Source organism: Nanorana parkeri, unplaced genomic scaffold, assembly GCF_000935625.1.
Source record: "Nanorana parkeri isolate BGI_ZX_2015 unplaced genomic scaffold, ASM93562v1 scaffold357, whole genome shotgun sequence".
NCBI lineage: Eukaryota > Metazoa > Chordata > Amphibia > Anura > Dicroglossidae > Nanorana > Nanorana parkeri.
This window is the reverse complement of record NW_017306625.1, coordinates 515325-535496: the sequence shown is the minus strand read 5'-3', so window position 1 is coordinate 535496 and position 20172 is coordinate 515325. Positions and strand designations below refer to the sequence as shown.

The 20172-nt window shown below is 40.4% G+C and overlaps 1 protein-coding gene across 2 annotated transcripts in view; it reads right to left on the bottom strand.

The window, feature by feature from the left end:
* Positions 1-20172, bottom strand: part of VPS41 (VPS41, HOPS complex subunit) — a 236476-nt gene that overhangs the window by 143743 nt on the left and 72561 nt on the right. The gene's annotated exons all lie outside the window — the stretch shown is intronic.

Below are 20172 nucleotides of genomic sequence, written 5' to 3'. Positions count from 1 at the left end.
TATATATATATATAATATATATCCCCTTTTCTACCCATGATATAAACATTTTACAGATACCACAGCTAGTTTTACAGCTAATAGGGCAGACGTTACATATTGAAAATGTCCATTCCAATGAATGGGTTAAAACTCTAAAGCTTTTAGACATGATTCATAAGCATGTAATGTTCACACACTAAACGTGTGAAAAGCAAAGCTGTGTACAAATGTGTTGATTCTATTTATCATTTCATTTGGAAACATTATTAACAGTGGCTGTTTCTACACCACATTAAATTCAAGGATAAAAACTAAGGACAATACAGGCCAAGTACCAGGGCTAAAAATATTTACAGGAATCAGCATTTACCTAAGATCTGGAATTAAACTTAAAGCCAAACTCTGGGCAAAACATCAACCACCTTCCATCCCTTCCTCCCAACTCCTTCTAACTGATCACTGGCATAACAAAAAGCAAAACCTTTTTACTTTCCTAATGCCCTAAATACCCTCTTTACCTACCTAAATCTATGGTCACATGACACACCAGTCCCAAATATTTTCTCTTCTTGTGTTTACATGAGGTGTGGTCCTTCTTCAGGTGTCACCATCACTGCCTGCGTGCCATGGACACTTTCTATTGGTTGTCCAGTGGGGTTCAAATTTTGTCCGCAGTTGGGGTTTGAATGAAAAAAACTGACATGCTGAAATCTATATAAGCCAAGCAGATTTGCACCTCAATTAATAAAGGAATGACAATTAAAGGGGGTTTCAGCTTGGTTTCTGTGTTAATACACACACTTCCTAAAATATCTGCTAAACAATGCATTAGTGCCATGTGTTTAGCCAAGGTAGAATATATATTCATTTTTAAATGAGACCAAGCAAAACACAGGAATTACACACCAATATTTGTATTTGTAGCTTTGAAATATCCCTGACTGCCCACATATAGATCTACCAGGCATGACCCCCTCCATCTGGTAGCAGGAGAAGCTCCAAGGCTATAAAACAGAGTTTTTGTTTTATCTGTAAAATCCATTACATGGGGTACATTACAGGACACAAGGAGTTAAAGAAGAACTTCAGGAATTTTTTTATTAACCCTGCTGTGGAACTACCTCCACACTGCAAGGGTTAAGTGCTCGTTTGTGTCTAGGTTAAAAAAAAGTTATACTGTGCCAAAGTTTTGAGCCAGTTTATTCTTTAAGGTAACATAAATCATCACATCTATACACTGTGTATAGATGTGAGGATGCTGAGGAAGATCCCAATGCTGTGGTGGAGGCTAGAGGCTGCACTGTGATAGCTGGAGCTTCTTTAATTATCTAAACAATACTGGCAAATGAAAGCTGTATAAGCCCTTCCACTCCCAGCCTGCCTCCGTTTTGTAGCAAGCAGTACAAAAGAGGATCACAGAAAACAAAGGGGAGGGTCCTGTGCCCTTTGATGTACTCCAAGAAATGTACTTTACAGGTGAGACAAAAACCCTGTTTTCTTGATTAACATGATGACATCACAGGACACAGGGAGTTAATTCTGGAACCAATGGGAACTTTGTGGCTGAAGCTAGCATCCAGAGAAGTAAAAGTTCACATGTAAAAACTTGACATTCGTGTGCAGAGAGGACCAGGTAGCAGCCTTACAGATGTGGAATACCTGGAGCCCGAAGGTTCAGGAAGCACGACTGCTTCTAGTACAGCAAGCCTTGACCGGAAAGGGGAGAACTTTCCCCTTCAACTCATATGCCTGAGTGATAGTTCGCCAAATCCAACCAGACATAGTAGAACGAGAACCCAGCTGACCCATACCGGAAATGACAGAGAGCCAGCTGAGCAGAGAGGTTAAGTGGAACAGCACAAACCATGTCCAAACTGTGGAGAGAAATTTCTTTAGGATGTTTAGGTGCACAAGATAAGGATGGTAAGACAATGGTGGTTAAGGTGGAAGGAGACTCTGTAAGGTCCTAGGCTACTAGAAAATAACCAGAAAGGGCTCTTTAAAAGTGAAGGCCACTAACTCAGAAACAGGCATGGCAAAAGTGAAGGCAAAACGGAAGGCCACCTCACAAGTGAGTGGAGTTACAGGGATATCTTTGAAAGGTTTACACGGTGGCTTCTGCAGAGCAGACAGATAGCATGCCAGGAGTTTGACTATGCCCACATATCACAGTCTTCTGAGCCAGTTGGAAGCAATAAGGATTGCTAGAAGGCCCTCCATTCTGCAAAGGAGGCGAGGCAAGAGTTTCTGAGGAAGGAAGGTGTAGATCAAGATGAGCTGAACTGGTTGGTGGATGGGCAGGTTGGTGTTAACATAATTAACCCCGTCAGTACTGTACTGGCAGATCCTATATACATTTTGTAAAGCGCTGTGCAAAGTGTTGGTGCTATATAAATCCTGTATAATAACATAATACTATTAGTTGTAAACTAGATTTAAACACTGTCTGCTCTCACAAACGGTTACAAATCTAGAAGTATTGTATGTTAATGGGGGGGAGGCCAGCCTGTCCCTAGTCTTTCAATGGGGACAGACAGAGTTCCCTGTCACTCTGAAATAACTGAAAAATCTGGGTGTTCTGGTAGACCATAGACTCAATAATCGCATGCAATGCCAAGCCGCAGTTTCTAAACAAGCAAAATACGTTGTATGGATTAAAAAGGGTAAAGACTCCAGAGAGAGACATAATCCTGCCCCTGTAGAAAGCATTAGAAAGAACTCATCTAGAATATGCAGTTCAGTTTTGGGCACCGGTTCACAAAAAGGATGTTATGGAACTGGAGAAAGTGCAGAGAAGGGCAAAGAAAAAAATGCAGAGAAGTTCTATGTAAGAGCTCAGCTATGGGGAAAGATTATCTGAACTGAATTGTTTCTCTCTTGAGAAGAGGCGATTAAAGGGGGATATGGTCACCATGTATAAATACATAAATGGTCCATACATTGAGCTCGGTGCCAAATTATTCACTTTAAGGTCACTGCAAAGTACAAGGGGGCACTCTTTACATCTGGAGGAAAAGGGGTTTAACCTTTGCACACAAAAAGGCTTTTTCACAGTTAGAGCTGTTAAAATGGGGAATAGACTCCCTCAGGAGCTAGTTCTAGCTAGCTTAATTAACTGTTTAAAAAAAAAATCTAGATGCATTCCTAAATGCACAGAATATTAAGCACTAGAGATTATTGATCCAGGGAATATCAGATTGCCTTAAGTGATCAGAAAGGATTTTTTCCCATGTTGGAGCAAATTGAACCATGATATATGGGGGGGGGAGGGTGCCTTCCTCTGGATCAACAGTGGGTAACTGTGGGTGTAGCGTTTTGGTTTTTCTTCTCTCTCTTGGAAATACACTTTAAACTAACCAATGTAAATGAATGAGGATATTTCCCTGGGGCTTGGTAAAAATATTATCATTCCAAATGTCAATGTTATACCTCTCTTCAACAAACTACTTAACCATTCCGCAATTATATTCCACATCCTCTTGAACTTTCTTACCTTCCTATAAAACAAAACGTGGTTTAGATTTGGAGATAGACCCTCATTTCAAAGAGCATTAATCACTCTCTGCCCATCCACTCACAAAGCTTTGCAGTAGAGATGTAGGCTCCATTGATTGGTTTAAAATTTACTTTTTGATCAGTTGCTAATTAATTTACATGAGCACAGTTGCTCAGTGGTTAGCACATCTGCTCATGGTAGCACCGGGGTCCTCAGTTTGAATCCCAACCAGGTCACTATCTGCATGGAGTTTGCATGTGCTGTCTGTGCTTGTGTGGGTTTCATCCCACACCCCAAAGACATGAAGGTAGGTCAATTGGCTGTCTAAATTGGCCCTATGGGTGCATGTTTAACACCTATATGTGTGTGTGTGTGTGTGTGTGTGTGTGTGTGTGTGTGTGTGTGTGGTCTGCCCATCCACTCACAAAGCTTTGCAGTAGAGATGTAGGCTCCATTGATTGGTTTAAAATTTACTTTTTGATCAGTTGCTAATTAATTTACATGAGCACAGTTGCTCAGTGGTTAGCACATCTGCTCATGGTAGCACCGGGGTCCTCAGTTTGAATCCCAACCAGGTCACTATCTGCATGGAGTTTGCATGTGCTGTCTGTGCTTGTGTGGGTTTCATCCCACACCCCAAAGACATGAAGGTAGGTCAATTGGCTGTCTAAATTGGCCCTATGGGTGCATGTTTAACACCTATATGTGTGTGTGTGTGTGTGTGTGTGTGTGTGTGTGTGTGTGTGTGTGTGTGTGTTTATGTGTGTGTGAATGTGTGTGTGAATGTGTGTGTGTGAGTGTGTGTGTGTGAGTGTGTGTGTGTGTGAGTGTGTGTGTGTATATATTTAACATTTCCTATATCCTTGTATATTTAGTGACTGAAGAAACTCATCTAGAAGTTTCTTAAACTTATCTATGCTATCAGCGGATACTACTGCCTGTGGAAGAACATTCCATATTTTCACTACTTGCACAGTAAAAAAAAAAACCCTTACGTATTCTAAGGTTGAACCCCCTCTCTTCTAACCACTTCTTGTGTCCGCGTGTTCTCAATACTGTTCTCGGTGAAAAAAACTTGTTGGTTTCTACTTATAATGCCAGTTTTATTCGCAAATTCCTGCATGTAGTCCCTTATCAGGCCTTTAAATATTTTGCACACTATTGAAGTTAAGCTGACTGGCCCATAGTTACCTGGTGAACTCAGTTTCCCCTTTATGTGTATTGGTACCACATATGCTCTCAGCCAATCAGCCGGTACCGTACTAGTCATAAGAGTGTCCATAAAGATTATGTACAGTGGTCTGCCTATGATCTAACTAAGTTCCTTGTGTACCCGCGGATGTAACCCTTCAGGTCCTACGGATTTGTTTTCTTATTCCCTTTTGTTTTACTGTTGTATTATTTGTCTCTTTTATGTGACACCTTTTTCTGCACCTTTTCTTTTATTAAAAACGATCTTTTAAAATCATTATGCTCTAAATAAGAGCTTAACGTATCCTTGTCTCTGTGAAGAGCTTTACCATATTGTAAAACCTGTTATATTTCTGTAGGGGCAGTGGCATCAAAGGCATTGTTTAAGTTTTGAAGTGTCACAGCAATTACTGGGAATGGTGCGTGTTGCCATTAAAAAAGTGGTAGCAGCTATTGCGTAAATGTGTAAAGGGTTGGTCAACTGTGGAGTTAACCAACCCCAGTGATGATCCCTTTCAGTCTGCTGGCCTTTGATTGTTGTCCCAGGAGCTGGAAAATCTCTGTGCAGGGTCACACAGAGTTCTATTGTCACATCTTGGTGACTATGGGAACCGCAATGCTGGCTGTTTTGACCATTTTGACTGACAAAGTCAGATGTTATACAAAAAGAGACGTAGCATTTTTATAGTCATTTTACACTGAAAAATTGACTTACTAACTGATAGATGGACAGGAAGGGGGGAGAGGTTATTAACAGTATTTTAACATTGTCACAGAATGTCGATAGGATCCAGGTTTAGCAGGAACAATATTACATAATTTGGCCCATATGGAAAGGTGGCTGTTTTGTCTTTTGATAAATATACAATATTTCATACTCGCTCTGCGGAAGATAAATTGTATGAAATAACAATATTGAAATATTTATTAGACGGCATTTGCCAGAATGTGAATTTTAAAGCAATGTCACTGCAAAAGTACAATACCTTAATAACAGTTTGACAACATAACTTAAGGAACATAACTTTTAATGGAACTTATTGTCACTTTTGCTTTGTGCACATCATCCAGAAATAACCTAGTATACAAATTAATAATGATCTAGCAACATAAAAAAATATATAATATGCATTACATGTCATGCCAAAACTGTACGGCAATGTGTTCTGTATTTAAAATACTTTAACATGCACTATGACTAATACAAAACTCTCCTTTCTTTAGTAACAGTGACCAAATTCAGGGAAACAGGTTTGCAGTTTAGTTTCTACTGGGCATGTGTATTAAAAGCAGGGGAATCTAGGCACATGATATGCCTGGATTCACCTGCATTTCTTATTTAGATAAATGTTTACGATGTGAATCTGCAACGTGTACAAAGGGTAAATGCGACTAGAATACAATGGACAATCTTGGCTGTTGAATTCACTTATAATTATGCCACGAGATCGGGATCTGGTAAAGAATAAACAGCAAATGACTGAAACAATTATGTGGATGCTTTATGTCCTGTTATTAAAACTAATCAGCAGCCATTCCAGCAGGGGAACGTCTGTGACCCCTGTATACAAAAGCTTCAGGGAGATTGAGCATTGCAGCCACCAGCATCCACCCCTATCTCTAAGCGCTTGTATATGCATCATAAGACCAAGTAGTAGGTGGTACTGAGTCAGTTGTATTGCGCTGCTAAACCAATGTCTACATTACCACTCTGCAACCAGACTAGCTGCTTTTCAATCTATATAAAATTGGAACTTTAATTCAAAATACTTATTAATCCTGCCATGTAGGGCCATATACTTCCTATTATTGGGTGATGGCTATTTCCCAATTCTGCCCCTGGGTTGTCACACTGTCACATGTATTGTAACAAATAAAATAATTTAGTAGGACGGGCTTTAGGTACCAAAGTATAATCTAGAGGCACTGTCCATATCAAACTATTATGCATTAATATGAGGTCCACTGTAAGAAATTATATAGAGGAGGTAATTGCAATATGAGTTAAGGCACTAGACCCACAAGTGCATTCCCTTTTTGTGCAAAAATGTTCCACCAAGTCCGCCTGAAGAGTAATACAAATGAACAGTGACTGCAGAGTTGACACCCATATGCCATTACTTTCAACATGGCAGAATGGAAAGTTGACTTTTTACAAAGCCTGTAATGAGCTACTAGCCTATATACATAGCTCCTATTGTTCCTCATTTGGAACCAAATCCCTTTGTTTCTCATTGCTCCTGGGGCGTTAATAAAAATGCATTATTTAACTATTAGAATTGTTATACTACACCAAATTACCCAAATTATTAAATTAATCCAGGTGTTGCTTTAAAAAGACCAGTATAAAGAACAAGTATTGCATGTACATATTAACTCTTCCTGAATAGCTTAACTGGGGGCATGGCAGAAGTGTGTCTTTTGCCTATACAATGTGTTGTAAGGTGCTTCTCTTTGGTATTTCATAAAGATGGGATGTACATGAGGCATCAAGACCAATTTTGATACTCCTTGTAGAAACCATAATCCCTTTTAAGTGATTAATAATTAAGAGACATTACATAAAGGATCAAATAAAGGGAGAAATGCCAACTTTCCATAGAACAGCACATTGTTTAAGAGTAAAAAGAAGTATTTAAGGGTCAAACACATTTACCAAAACTTTGTAATTATTTTTTAAACCCATTACATTTACTATGGCATTAAAAAAAATCACTTGTGGTAAGATGACACAGTTTCAATTGAAAAATATTCTCACTGTATTATCAGAATACATTACACACATTTTCCTGTATTATTGGTTGACTAAGGATACTCTTTGCTTGTTCAGGCCTGATTATCCAGAAAAATGCAAGCAAATTAAGCAATGTGATTGAACTTGACTGTAGCTTGCAGAAGAAGGTCGGCTTTGACTAAATAAACACTGTGAAAAAAGTATTTGAAGGGCTTTTTCCTTGTGAATATTTGAAACAAGACACATAATTAGATCTAAGAAACTTAACAAGTAAAACCTTTGACCTTTCACAAACCAGGCCAGCTGTGTCAGCGTCCTTTTCAGAGACAACAGATACTCCATAATAGATTTAGAGTATATGCTGACAAAAGCAGAGCAGCTGCCCACAAAGTGGATTTTAGCCACAGTGCACCAGTTTCATTGTGAAATATGTTTAATTATATCAGTCTTTTTTATTTTTGTGGGAGTATAGTCTGACAATTAAATACCTTGAGCATTCAAAAAAACTAAATTTCATTCAATTATATAATCACTATTTTTCACTAAATTACTGCTAATATTAAAAGATCCCCTGTCAAAAACTTATAGTATTCTAGTATTGCAATTGCATGTGTGCAGTGTTTATTTTGAATTCACTTGCAATGTGCCTTTGAGCCTGCAAAAAATGTAAACACAATGATACTGATACTATGTTGTTAACAGGATGAAATGATTACACAAATCAAAAATGTGAGTACTCTAGGAAAAAAGTCAGTTCCCATGCACAGCTCCCCCTCCTTGCACCTTACAGCACTCTGCTTTTCTGGAAGTGTCTAATTACTCTCTGTGTTGACCCAGAAGTGTCCAGTGGCGTAACAATCACCATAGCGACCCAGGCGGCTGCTATGGTGCCCAAGGCACGGCGGGGCCTGGTCAGGACATCTCCCTGATGCCGTGCGGGACCGCCTGGATCGCTATGGCATCTTGCTCGGACAGCCAGGCTGCTGGCTGTCACTGGCGGCCGTTCCTTCTCACAGCCGCTGCTGAGTTGGTGACAACCAGCAGCTTCGCAGGAGGTGGCTGGGCCCGTCATCGGCAGTGATCGAGGAGGCGGGGCCCGGCGGTCGAGGGGCGGGATCCGGCGATCGAGGAGGCGGGGCCCAGTGACGGAGGAGTCGATCGTGGAGGAGAAGGAGGCGGACAGAGGATCAGGGCTGACAGGTAAGAGGGCATGACTGCCCGCCTGAGACCCTGCAGAGCCTACCATAGATAGTCTATGGTGGGCTCTGCAGGGTCACCCTTAGGTGGGCTGTTTGGGTTATCAGGTTGGCGTAACTAGAAATCACAGGGCCCATACAAAATTTTGCTATGGGGCCCTGTGATTTCTAGTTACGCCCCCTGGAAGTGTCTACTTACTCTCTGTGTTGACCCAGCTTCTTCAGCCCTCCCTTCAACTTTAAGGGTATATACTGACATAACATCCATGGATTGCCTAGCAAGCAAATAAAATATGTTAAATACACACATAATCTTATGGGAAGATTTGTGTTGAACTAAATCGGTGTTAGCAAACCTCCGGCCCTCCAGCTGTGGTGAAACTACAAATCCTATGATGCATCTCTCTTCGGGAGTCATGTCTGTGAGAATCTTGCAATGCCTCATGGGATTTGTAGTTCCACGGCAGCTGGAGAGCCGGAGGTTTGCTACCCCTGATCTAAATGGTCTGGTGACAGGGTCTCTTTAACACCTAAAATCAGTCCTTTTGAATTATGTCCCATAATTCCTTGCAAATCAGAAGTTAGATGAACAACAGAGGGGTGGCAGCAGTCTAAGGCAATGGAAGCATGCTTAATGCTGAACTAAAGAGAAATATGAGAAAAAAAATGTTGTTAGATATTAGCAACACAACAGTTTGGTATCTGTTGGAAGTCAGCTTAAATTTGTACCAAATCTGTATTTATATGAGACTCTTACATTCATCTGCAAAGGAGCAGTCAGGCTGGAATAGTAGGAAGTAATTAGGGCTCTATAGCTCTATTGGGCTGTTACTCGAATAGCAGAAAAATACTAAGAGAACATGGGGGACTTCATAAAAGGTGCTGCTGCTCAATAATTATCCAGTCACAGGCTGGCGAGGGTCCTTGACCAGGATGCATTTCTTTACTGCATTCTGCAGGGGGGTTCTGAACCTGGCCATGCTGTCATATTTAGATCCCCAAACAGGCTCAACAGAATAAAATAAAAAGTTGTCTAGCATGTACAGTGAGGAAAATAATTATTTGACCCCTGCAGATTTTGTAAGTTTTCCCACTTACAAAGAAATGAAAGGTCTATAAATTTTATTATAGGTGTATTTTAAATGATAGAGACAGAATATCAACCAAAAATCCAGAAAAAACACATAATACAAATGTTATAAATTGAGTTGCAGTTCAGTGAGTAAAATAAGTATTTGATCCCCCTACCAACCAACAATAATTCTGGCTCCCACAGACTGGCTATATGGGACACAGATTAGTCCTGTCAATTTAAAAAGGTGCTCCTAACGACAACTCGTTATGTATATAAAAGACACCTGTCCACAGAATCTCTTTCTTCCAATCAAACCTCACCACCATGGGCAAGACCAAAGAGCTGTCAAAGGACGTTAGGGACAAGATTGTAGACCTGCACAAGGCAGGAATGGGCTATAAGACTATCAGCAAGAAGCTAGGTGAGAAGGAAACAACTGTTGGAGTGATTATTCGCAAATGGAAGGAATACAAAATAACCATCAATCGCCCTCGGCCTGGAGCTCCATGCAAGATTTTGCCTCATGGGGAAAGGATGATCATGAGAAAAGTGAGGGATCAGCCCAAAACTACATGGGATGAGCTTGTGAATGATCTCAAGGCAGTTGGGACCACAGTCACCAAACAAACCATTGGTAACACAATACACCGCCATGGATTGAGATCCTGCAGCGCCCGCAAGGTCCCCCTCCTCAAGAAGGCACATGTACAGGCCCGTCTGAAGTTTGCCAATGAACATCTAAATGATTCAGAGAAGGATGTGGAGAAAGTGCTGTGGTCAGAAGAGACCAAAATTAAGCTCTTTGGCATTAACTTGACTCACCGTGTTTGGAGGAAGAAAAATGCTGACTATGACCCTAAGAACACAATCCCTACAGTCAAAGCACGGAGGTGGAAACATTATGCTTCGGGGCTGTTTCTCTGCCAAAGGTACAGGCCGACTTTGCTGCATTGAGGGGCCAATGGACGGGGCCGTGTATTGTAAAATCTTGGATGAGAACCTCCTTCCCTCAGCCAGAACACTGAAGATGGGAGGTGGATGGGTCTTTCAGCATGACTATGACCCGAAACATACCGCCAAGGCAACAAACCAGTGGCTCAAGAAGAAGCACATTAAGGTCACGGAGTGGCCTAGCCAGTCTCCAGACCTTAATCCTATAGAACATTTATGGAAGGAGCTGAAACTTCGAGTTGCCAAGCGACAGCAAAGAAACCTAAAGGATTTAGAGAAGATCTGTAAAGAAGAGTGGACCAAAATCGCTCCTGAGATGTGTGCAAACATGGTAACCAACTACAAGAAACATCTTACCTCTGTGCTTGCCAACAAGGGTTTATCCACCAAGTACTAAGTCATGTTTTGCTTGGGGATCAAATACTTATTTTACGCACTGAACTGCAACTCAATTTATAATATTTGTATCGTGTTTTTTCTGGATTTTTGGTTGATATTCTGTCTCCATCATTTAAAATACACTTATGATAAAAATGATAGACCTTTCAAGTGGGCAAACACACAGAATCTGCAGGGGAGATTATTTGCCACATTGTATAATGAAACAGTTCACACAAATATCTTCTGCGTCTACTGAAGTGTAGATACTATCGTTCTGCATTCCATTCATGTTACTCCTCCAATTCTAGGGGATTCTCTAACCTGATTCACAGCAGGGTTCCATTTTCCCATTTACAATCTAGAGTTGACCCAGATGGCTGATTTAATTTTTTACATTGTTTAGGATGCAGTGCATCTTAGCCAGCGTTTATATACACACTGAGTGGCCAGATTATTATGACCACCCCATCAGTACTTTGTTGGGCCACGAGATAACTCCACGAGATGACTTCGTTGGGCCACCTCGTGACTCCATGAGATGTCGAAAGGTGATGCGAGGAATCTGACACTGCACTGTTGCCCTTCTGTTGTCTTGTACCAGTCTTGCCACTCTCCGTTCTGCCCTAACATTGACTAGTCGCTGACGGCTACAACTGCACGTTCAGACCCAGATTTTCGGCTGACAGTCCAGTCTTTAAACACTTTAACAATAAGCCCCTCTTGAACATTTTATGAATTCTGCTGTTTTGCTGATACTCGCTCCATGGCTCTGAGCGCCAACAATCACCCCACGTTCAAAGGCTGTTAAATCTCGTTGTTTACCCATATCTTCAGAAAAAAATCACTTCTACTGTTGTGGTTAACAACCTGCTTCCCTATTTATAATGGTCTGGCCCTCTAGCAACTTCATCGAGAAGTTATAGCTAATTATAGCTAATTTGCCTACAAATGTCAGGTGGTCATAATAAACTGGCCACTCAGTGTATATTGGCTTTAAAGAAAAGGGGAAGCAGAGGGATTATCTCGTCAGTGTGGTAATACCCCTACATAGTACACAAGGGTGTGTGAAACAAAAATGGCAGGCAAACCAATTCACACGTGTAATTCAACATTTTATTTTGCAATCTGGAGTTCACCTATAAAAATCAAACTTGTGAGACACCCTTGTGATTGTATATGTTAGATTTGTCCAATTGTTGTTGCATCCCAAAATGCTTTTACAACTGTGTAACTGCTATCACGTTAATGAGAGAAACTCAACGCAAAAATACACACACACTAATATATATATATATATAAATATATATATATATATATTGTTGGAAGCAATATTATCACAGTTTAATGCATTGCATTGGGCCTGATTCACACTTACTGTATGCACAAGCATTGTAATGCACATTGACACACTTTGGAAACACACATTGTGACGTCTAGTCATGTGAAAAAGAAAGCACACCTCTTTGAATTCTATGGTTTCAAGTATAGGGACATAATAAAAATCAGCAGGTCTTAAAATTAAGCAAATACAACTTCAGATGGACAACAGCACGCAACATATTACACCGTGTCATTATTCATTTTACAAACATAAAGCCAAAATGGAGAAGTTATGTGTGAAAAACTAAGTACACCCTTACTGCTTCCATAGGAATTAAGAGGCTAAGTAGCAGACAGAAAGTGTTACCACCACTATAAAAGTTGATGTTTTTCCAGTTTGCTGGTCTGGAGCATTTAGGTGTGTGTTAACACAATGCCATGGAGGCAAGACATCAGCAATGATCTTAGAGGCAATTGTTGCTGCCCATCAACGTTGGAAGGATTATAAGGCCATTTCCAAACAATATAAAGTCCATCATTCTACAGTGAGGAAGATTATTCACAAGTGAAAAAACATTCAAGACAGTTGCAATGCTCTGAGAAATTGTAAAAACCGAAGAGTTACATCTCAGACTCTACAGGCCTCAGTTAGCATGCTAAATGTTAAAGTCCATGACAGTACAAGTAGAAATATACTGAGTATGGTTTGCTTTTCTCTGAAAAGAACATGGCAGCACGGCTTAGGTTTGTAAAGTTGCATCTGAACAAACCACAAAACTTCTGTAACAATGTCCTTTGGACAGACGAGACCAAAGCAGGACACCACATTTGGCAAAAACCAAACACAGGATATCAGCACAAACACCTCATACCAACTGTCAAGCACCGTGTTGGAGGGGTGATAATTTGGGCTTATTTTGCAGCCACAGGACCTGGGCACCTTGCAGTCATTGAGTCGATCATGAGCAAAGTATTCTAGAGTCAAATGTGAGGCCATCTGTCTGGCAGCTAAAGCTTGGACTGAAATGGGGTCACGGACAATGATCCCAAGCACACTAGCAAATCTACAACAGAATGGCTAAAAAAACAAAAGAATCAGGATGTTGCATTGACCCAGTCAAAGTTCCAACTTTAACCCGATAGAAATGCTGTAGTGGGACCTTAAAAGAGCTGTACATACAGTAAACAAATACCCACAAACCTCAATGAACTGAAGCAACATTGTAAAGAAAACTGGGCCCAAATTCCTCCACAACAATGTGAAAGACTGATAAAGTCATACAGAAAATGATTACTTCTAGTTATCGCTGCTAAAGGTGGTTCTACAAGCTATTGAATCATAATCTGTGTAACAAGTTTTTCACAAATGGCTTCTCCATTTTGGCTTCAAGTTTGTAAAATAAATATGTGTATTAATGTGTGATATGTCATGTGCTGTTGTTCATCTGAGGTTGTATTTACCTGATGTTAAGACTTGCTTGGACCAGATTATTTTTATTATGTCCCGATACCTAAAACCATAGAATTCAACAAATGTGTACTTTTTTTCACACGACTGTACCTGTCCCTCATGCACTGGGTGCGTGATCATTCACTTAAAAAATGGGTTAGGACAGAATCCATAGGAAATCAATGGGTAAAGTACCACAACATAGCACAGGTGTGATAAGGCCCTTTTAAAAACTCTTGTTGTATCAGGCTGGTTTAAAATATACTTGTAGGTAGTATACATAATTTTAGAACAATAATTGCATTTGAAGTACAACTTTACTTTCTTTAACCACTTGCTGCACCCTCTTCCTGCCCAGGCCATTTTTCAGTATTCAGCGCTGCAGTACTTTAACTCATGTTTATTCCGTCATGCAACACTGTACTGAAACTAATTTTAGACCATTTTTGGGGAAAGATAGAGCTTTCTTTTGGTGGTATTTAATCACCACTACGGGTTTTATTTTTTACTATATGAAGGAAACATTACTGAAAATGTTGAAATGCTTTACATTATGTTACAATACAATTATTATTACCCAATTTTTTGGTAAAATATAAAAGACGGGGTCACATTGGCTAAATAGACACCAAACATGTAAGGCTTTAAAATTGTGCGCACCCGCGACATCGCAGAAAACTACCATTCCCAAAAATGACCATAGGCAACGCTCTATAAGCTTTTACCGCTCCTCAGTTTAGTGTTATCAGTGATTAATGGCCCTAGAATTATTGCTCTCACTGCGACATTCGCGGCAAAATGTAACGTGTGGCGTAATGGGCGCAATCGATTTCGCAAGTATGCACACCCGATGCATGTTTGCATGCATGACTTGAATGTTTTTTTGTGCAATTTGAATTTATTTCCCCCATTTTTTTCCCACTTAACTTTATTGCTTTCACATAGGGGGCTAAGAACCCCCCTCCCCCCATGTGATAGCAAAGAGATGTGACAGGTCCTCTTTATGGAGACATCATGGGTCTCCAAGGCCACTAATGTCACCTAGGGACCCCCAAAAATCTGCTTCATCAGCTTCTGAAGCTGGAGAGTGAAACAAGAATGCGGAAGTGATGTGATATACATTACTTCCGCATTCTGACACCGGAGAGGGGACCTGAGGGAGATTGTGTACCGATCTCCCTCTGATCCCCTGTCACAGAGCCACCATGCTGGTCCGGGCTCGCACCGGGCACAGCGGAGCCTGGGGCAGCAGGAGAGGGGGCGCGCGTACCCGCACCTTATACAAGTGATCCGCCGGCTCTATGGCCGGCGGATCGCTTGTATGTAAACAGGCATCGCTGCCTGTCTTTAAATTTGGGCAGATTTCCGCTCGTGTGTGTGAGTGGGCATGGCTGATGGGACGTTTAAATACGCCCGCTCAGATCTAGGAAGCTCCCGGCCGGCCGTATTCCCACAACGCCCAAGAGGCGGTTAAAACCCCATCATTGACAGCCTTGGAGGAGACCTGTACTATCAGTAATGCCACAGCATTCAAATACTACACGGACATGGGCAGACAGCTGCTGAAAATGTCGTGATTTCTTTCAATAATGCGTTACGGGATATACACAGTCATCATTAGGAAAGACATAAGATTTCACCACTCAGTAAATGTGAAAGGCAATCTCAGATACTGTAACAAATGTGTGTACTATGCATGTGAATATTGCATTGGGCAATCACAATTAAACTCACCTTGCAGGGGGGTACCCCTCACCACAAGGGTTAACTGCCCATTTATGTCTAGGGTAGTTGTTAAAGGACATTTACTTAGCACAGGCTCCAAGACCCGCACCCAAAGCCTATTACTCACATCGCTCTGGCAGTCAGAGGTTCACTGACATAATCACATACAATGCAGGGCCCATAGCCTTGTATTATACCCCATGTACAATACAGGGCTATTGACCCTGCATTGTATGTAATTATGTGACTGCCGATGGACAGTCAACAAGGAGGAGAGATGGAGGGCTGCACCAACTGCCAGGGAACAAAGCATCAGGTAAGTAAAAGTCTACACAGCTACCCTTGACATAAATTATCAGTTAACCCTTGAAGTGCGGGGGCAACCCTAATGCAAGGAGAGTTTTTAAATAATCCTGGAGATAGGCTTGAAAGAATGGTGGGCTATAGCTTTACCATTAAGCACTTTTATGAAGCTATATCACAGTGTCAGTACTAAGAACCAGCGTCGACAGTCGGTAACGGGTGTGTGCATTTAGCGGGTCTTTTCTGCCCGTGCGTGCCCGCTAGGGGGCGCGCGCGAGCAGAAAAAAATTGCCGTCTGGAGACGGCAACCCGCAGATGCTGCAGTGCCGTCCGTCCGTTTTTTTACTACGGGCGGACGGCAAGAGGTTAAAGCTTGCCCTGGAAGACTGAATGTGAGTGATGCCTAAGGGGAAACATGTCTAGTTGCTAGCAGTGACACTTTAATATATCAGTCATGTTGCATTACAAATTTACTACAATAAAGAAACAGTAAAGAACAGTTTAAAATAATTTTTTGGGGTTATGCATATGCAGGCTACATAATTCGAAAGATGACACTTGCACATATTTAATACCTCCTACAGAGATCACAATATTCCCCCTGACAATGACTTTATTGTCCTTTCTCCCAGGAGGCCATCATTTTTGTTCAGTTATCACCCTGGGTCGGCATTACTTCCTGGACTAAAATCCTATCCCAGAATTACACAATCATTCTAGTGTCTGTGAAGTACTCTTCCTTTGGCTCAGACCGCTGCTCCCTTCTTTTAAACAAAATTACAACGACCGGACATTCTACAAATTTACATTGCCAAGTCCTGTACCATTCTGTCAAGGCACAATCATTTGTCTGACCTCCACTGCACTACTGTGTCCTGTAGCGCCGCAGAGGATAGCCAAAGGAACCACTGAGTGATGCAGGGGACACAGAAGAGTACTACTCCCAGAAGTGTTGTTTGGCGGTAAGGGCAGCAGGAAAAGCTAGTGAATACTTGTTTCTTACAGGTAATCATGACAGGGGAATTTTATTTAAAAGACAGTATTTTGTATTTTTCTTTTTAGAATGTTGATGAATATGGTTATGTTAGGTTATTGTTACTATCAGCAGATTTGAGCCACCTGAAAAGGGCTGCAGAAGTCCCAACGCCAAAAAACGCACAACCAGCACTTGACAAATCTTCATCCCTTTCCCATCAGGAATCTTCAAATCTTTCCACACTATAAGAGGCAGCCATCCAAAAGGCTATTGGGAAATATCTTTGGAAAACATATTAAAAACAAAGAACAAGAGAGAGAGAGCGTGCCCTCTACCCGTGTGTTATCGTTTATTAGACCAATACATACGTGTAATAGAATGTACTCAAATACATAAGATGTACATATTCAGTGTATAAATCAAGCCAAGAACATCCAAGGCAAAGTATGACGCGTTTCAAGGCAAACCCCCTTCCACAGAGCTGCTGATACACTTCATGTGTACATCTTATATATGTGAGTAGATCTTATGTATGTGAGTAGATTTTATTACACCTATATACAATATATTGGTCTAAAAAATTATAACACACACAGAGAAGACTCTGTCTCTCTTGTTATTTGTTTTTTATATGTTTTCTGAGGACTGCAGAAGTGAATGAGGCAAGCCACTGACAGAGGATATTTTAAAAAAATGTGAGTACCATTATTAGCAAACATCTCACAGGGTTTCTGGATATGAATTTAGCCTTTCGTCCCTTTATATTGTGCTGTGCTGCCTCTTTTATGCCCCGGTCTCTGGTTGAACCTAGAGTGGACTCAGAAACTGGCCTGCCTTTTTGCGGATATCTAATTCAGGGCCATTCAAGAATTAACAATGCTAGCAAGTCGATGCATGCCAGTGATCATTATTCAATTGAGTAGGCAGACTATTTTTCTGGATAATAATGTAATCATGTTTTTTTCTGGAGTGTGATTTTCTGCTCCAGTGCAGTTTACATTAACAAGCTTATAAAAACAATTTGCAAACCCAAAATCACTATTAAATCCTGCACAAGGCACAAATAATGCCCACCTTGCCATTAGCTACTGGTACACACAAACCACACACACACTATCTACCACAATATATTGAATCAGAATGTTCTAGAATAAAGAACATAATCTATAAAAAGGTTCCTATAAACCGCAGCGACAGTGTTAAAAATAAAAATGTGGTTCTCTTCAATAAGTTAATGTGACATTAAACCTTATTTTTTTTTTACTTTTCCCGTTTATGGGGGCCAGACTTTTTTATACAAAATGTTCATTTATTCTTTTTAATAATTATTTTTTAATTTCCTCTCCCATTCGTGCACGTTCACGGTCGTGCCCAGACCTAGCTGTGTGCGTCTATAGACACACACACAGCGTGCGGCCTGTCACGCCCACACCTACAGCCTATGGCTCCTCTGCCCTCAGAACCCTCCCCTACAACCAGGACGTTCAAGGCAGAGGATACAAGCGGCTGTAGGTAAAGTGTGGGGGGACAGGGTTTTAGAAAAGCACTGGGTGATTTTTGCCTTATTGCAGAGAACGCATTAAGGTAAAAAAACACCCAGCCTTTAGTACTGCTTTAACAGTTCATTAACCAGAGTTATAAACATTTGTGCAAAAAGCTCTCACTAGCAAGGTCAATATATAATGTTCTCATAATTCAGCATTAAAAAACAGCTTTCAGAGCTTATTTAAATAACAGCAACCCAGCCTATCAAAACATTACTCCTTATTACTAAACTTCCATCACAGCATATGAATACAAGGCTATGAATAATGAACTGAGTAATAAAATGGGCTTTAAACTTGCCATTTATATGAGAAGTGCATGTTTCAAAAGAAAACAGGAATTAGGTCAGTTTTATTTTTAACCCCATCAATAAAACACATGGGCTAAAACAAAACACTTTTTATTAATTAAAGTGCAGTTAGTCATAGGAAATGCGTAGGCTACTATGTCTGATAATGCCGGCATGCTGATCTTTGATGTTGATACTTGTGCTTTAATGCTGTCTGAGTTAGTGAGCTAGAACAAGTATTGCTATAAGGAAATCTGACTTTTCTCCAACTTTCATGTGCTGTAAGCTAGTTCTGTACATACGATGATTAGGATGAAAGTATGGTCTGTTATGGAGTACTTTCGAATGCATGCCTGCTAGGTTGGGGCAAGCTTATAATGTAAACATAATCTCTTCTAATATGTTTGGGTCTACATGAGCACTATTTGGATTTTTCATACACATCTCATGTATAAACAAAACGTCATGAATAGGTTATTGGCTTAATCAATAGTGAAAAAAAACAACCTACTAAAGTCCTAGTAAACATTGTGTTGGGAGTATCATGGCATGTCTGTGTAGACCACATGGAATGTATGTGTATATGTAACAGCACATAATTCAGTTATTTTTGACCTGCTGCTTGGCAAAACACAATAAATGTAATTGTTTTCTTTTTTTTTTTTTTGTTAATTAAAAGTAAAATATGTATGCACCCATTCCCAGTGCACCCTATCATAACAGAAGACACAAAAGCAACATTATGTTGATGTTCAGTGAACACGGCAAACTAGAAGTACACTGTACGCAAAGAACATCAGATTATATGAATTGCAAGACAGACTCCGGGTTAGCATTCACTATGCATGTGTATATCAAGCAAGGCCGAAACACAAGCATACCCGAACAATTATGTTGGATTTATAAGCTAAGGTGTCTATATGTGTCAAGTAAGTTGTTTATTTGGAATGCACAATAGGGTATTGTGGAAACATTTTATCATGACATGGTGGTAGATATAATTTTCCTTATCAGGAACAATTACTTTTTAATGACATTTATTAATGTAATCTTTCCAAAATCATTTTTTTCACTAGTACTTTTCAGTTTTGGTGTTAAGCTACTTCTGAAGTTCATGCTCCAGTTCACAGGTCATTGAGTGACTCCTCAAGAATGGTCAAAACATTTCTTTACATCAAACCTGTTAAGCTACTTCTGAAGTTCATGCTCCAGTTCACAGGTCATTGAATGACTCCTCAAGAATGGTCAAAACATTTCTTTCCATAAAACCTGTGATTTGCCCATGTGACAGCATTGGGCCAATCACCAAGTGCTGATCCTGTCAGATGAGAATAAAGGGAGTGAGTCACATTCTCCTTCATATCTTGATGTACTGGCAGGTGACAGGGGAGTGATGGAAAGGTGAGTAAGTGCTGCTGGGGAGGGAGGCAATAAAATGAATCCGCTGCTTTGCCCTACATAAGCAAACTCTGTTTTTTCTTAATTGTGTTAAATGTGGGTTATACAACTGAGGAAATGGTGATATAGAACATCCATGCATACCTACTGAATTTATATT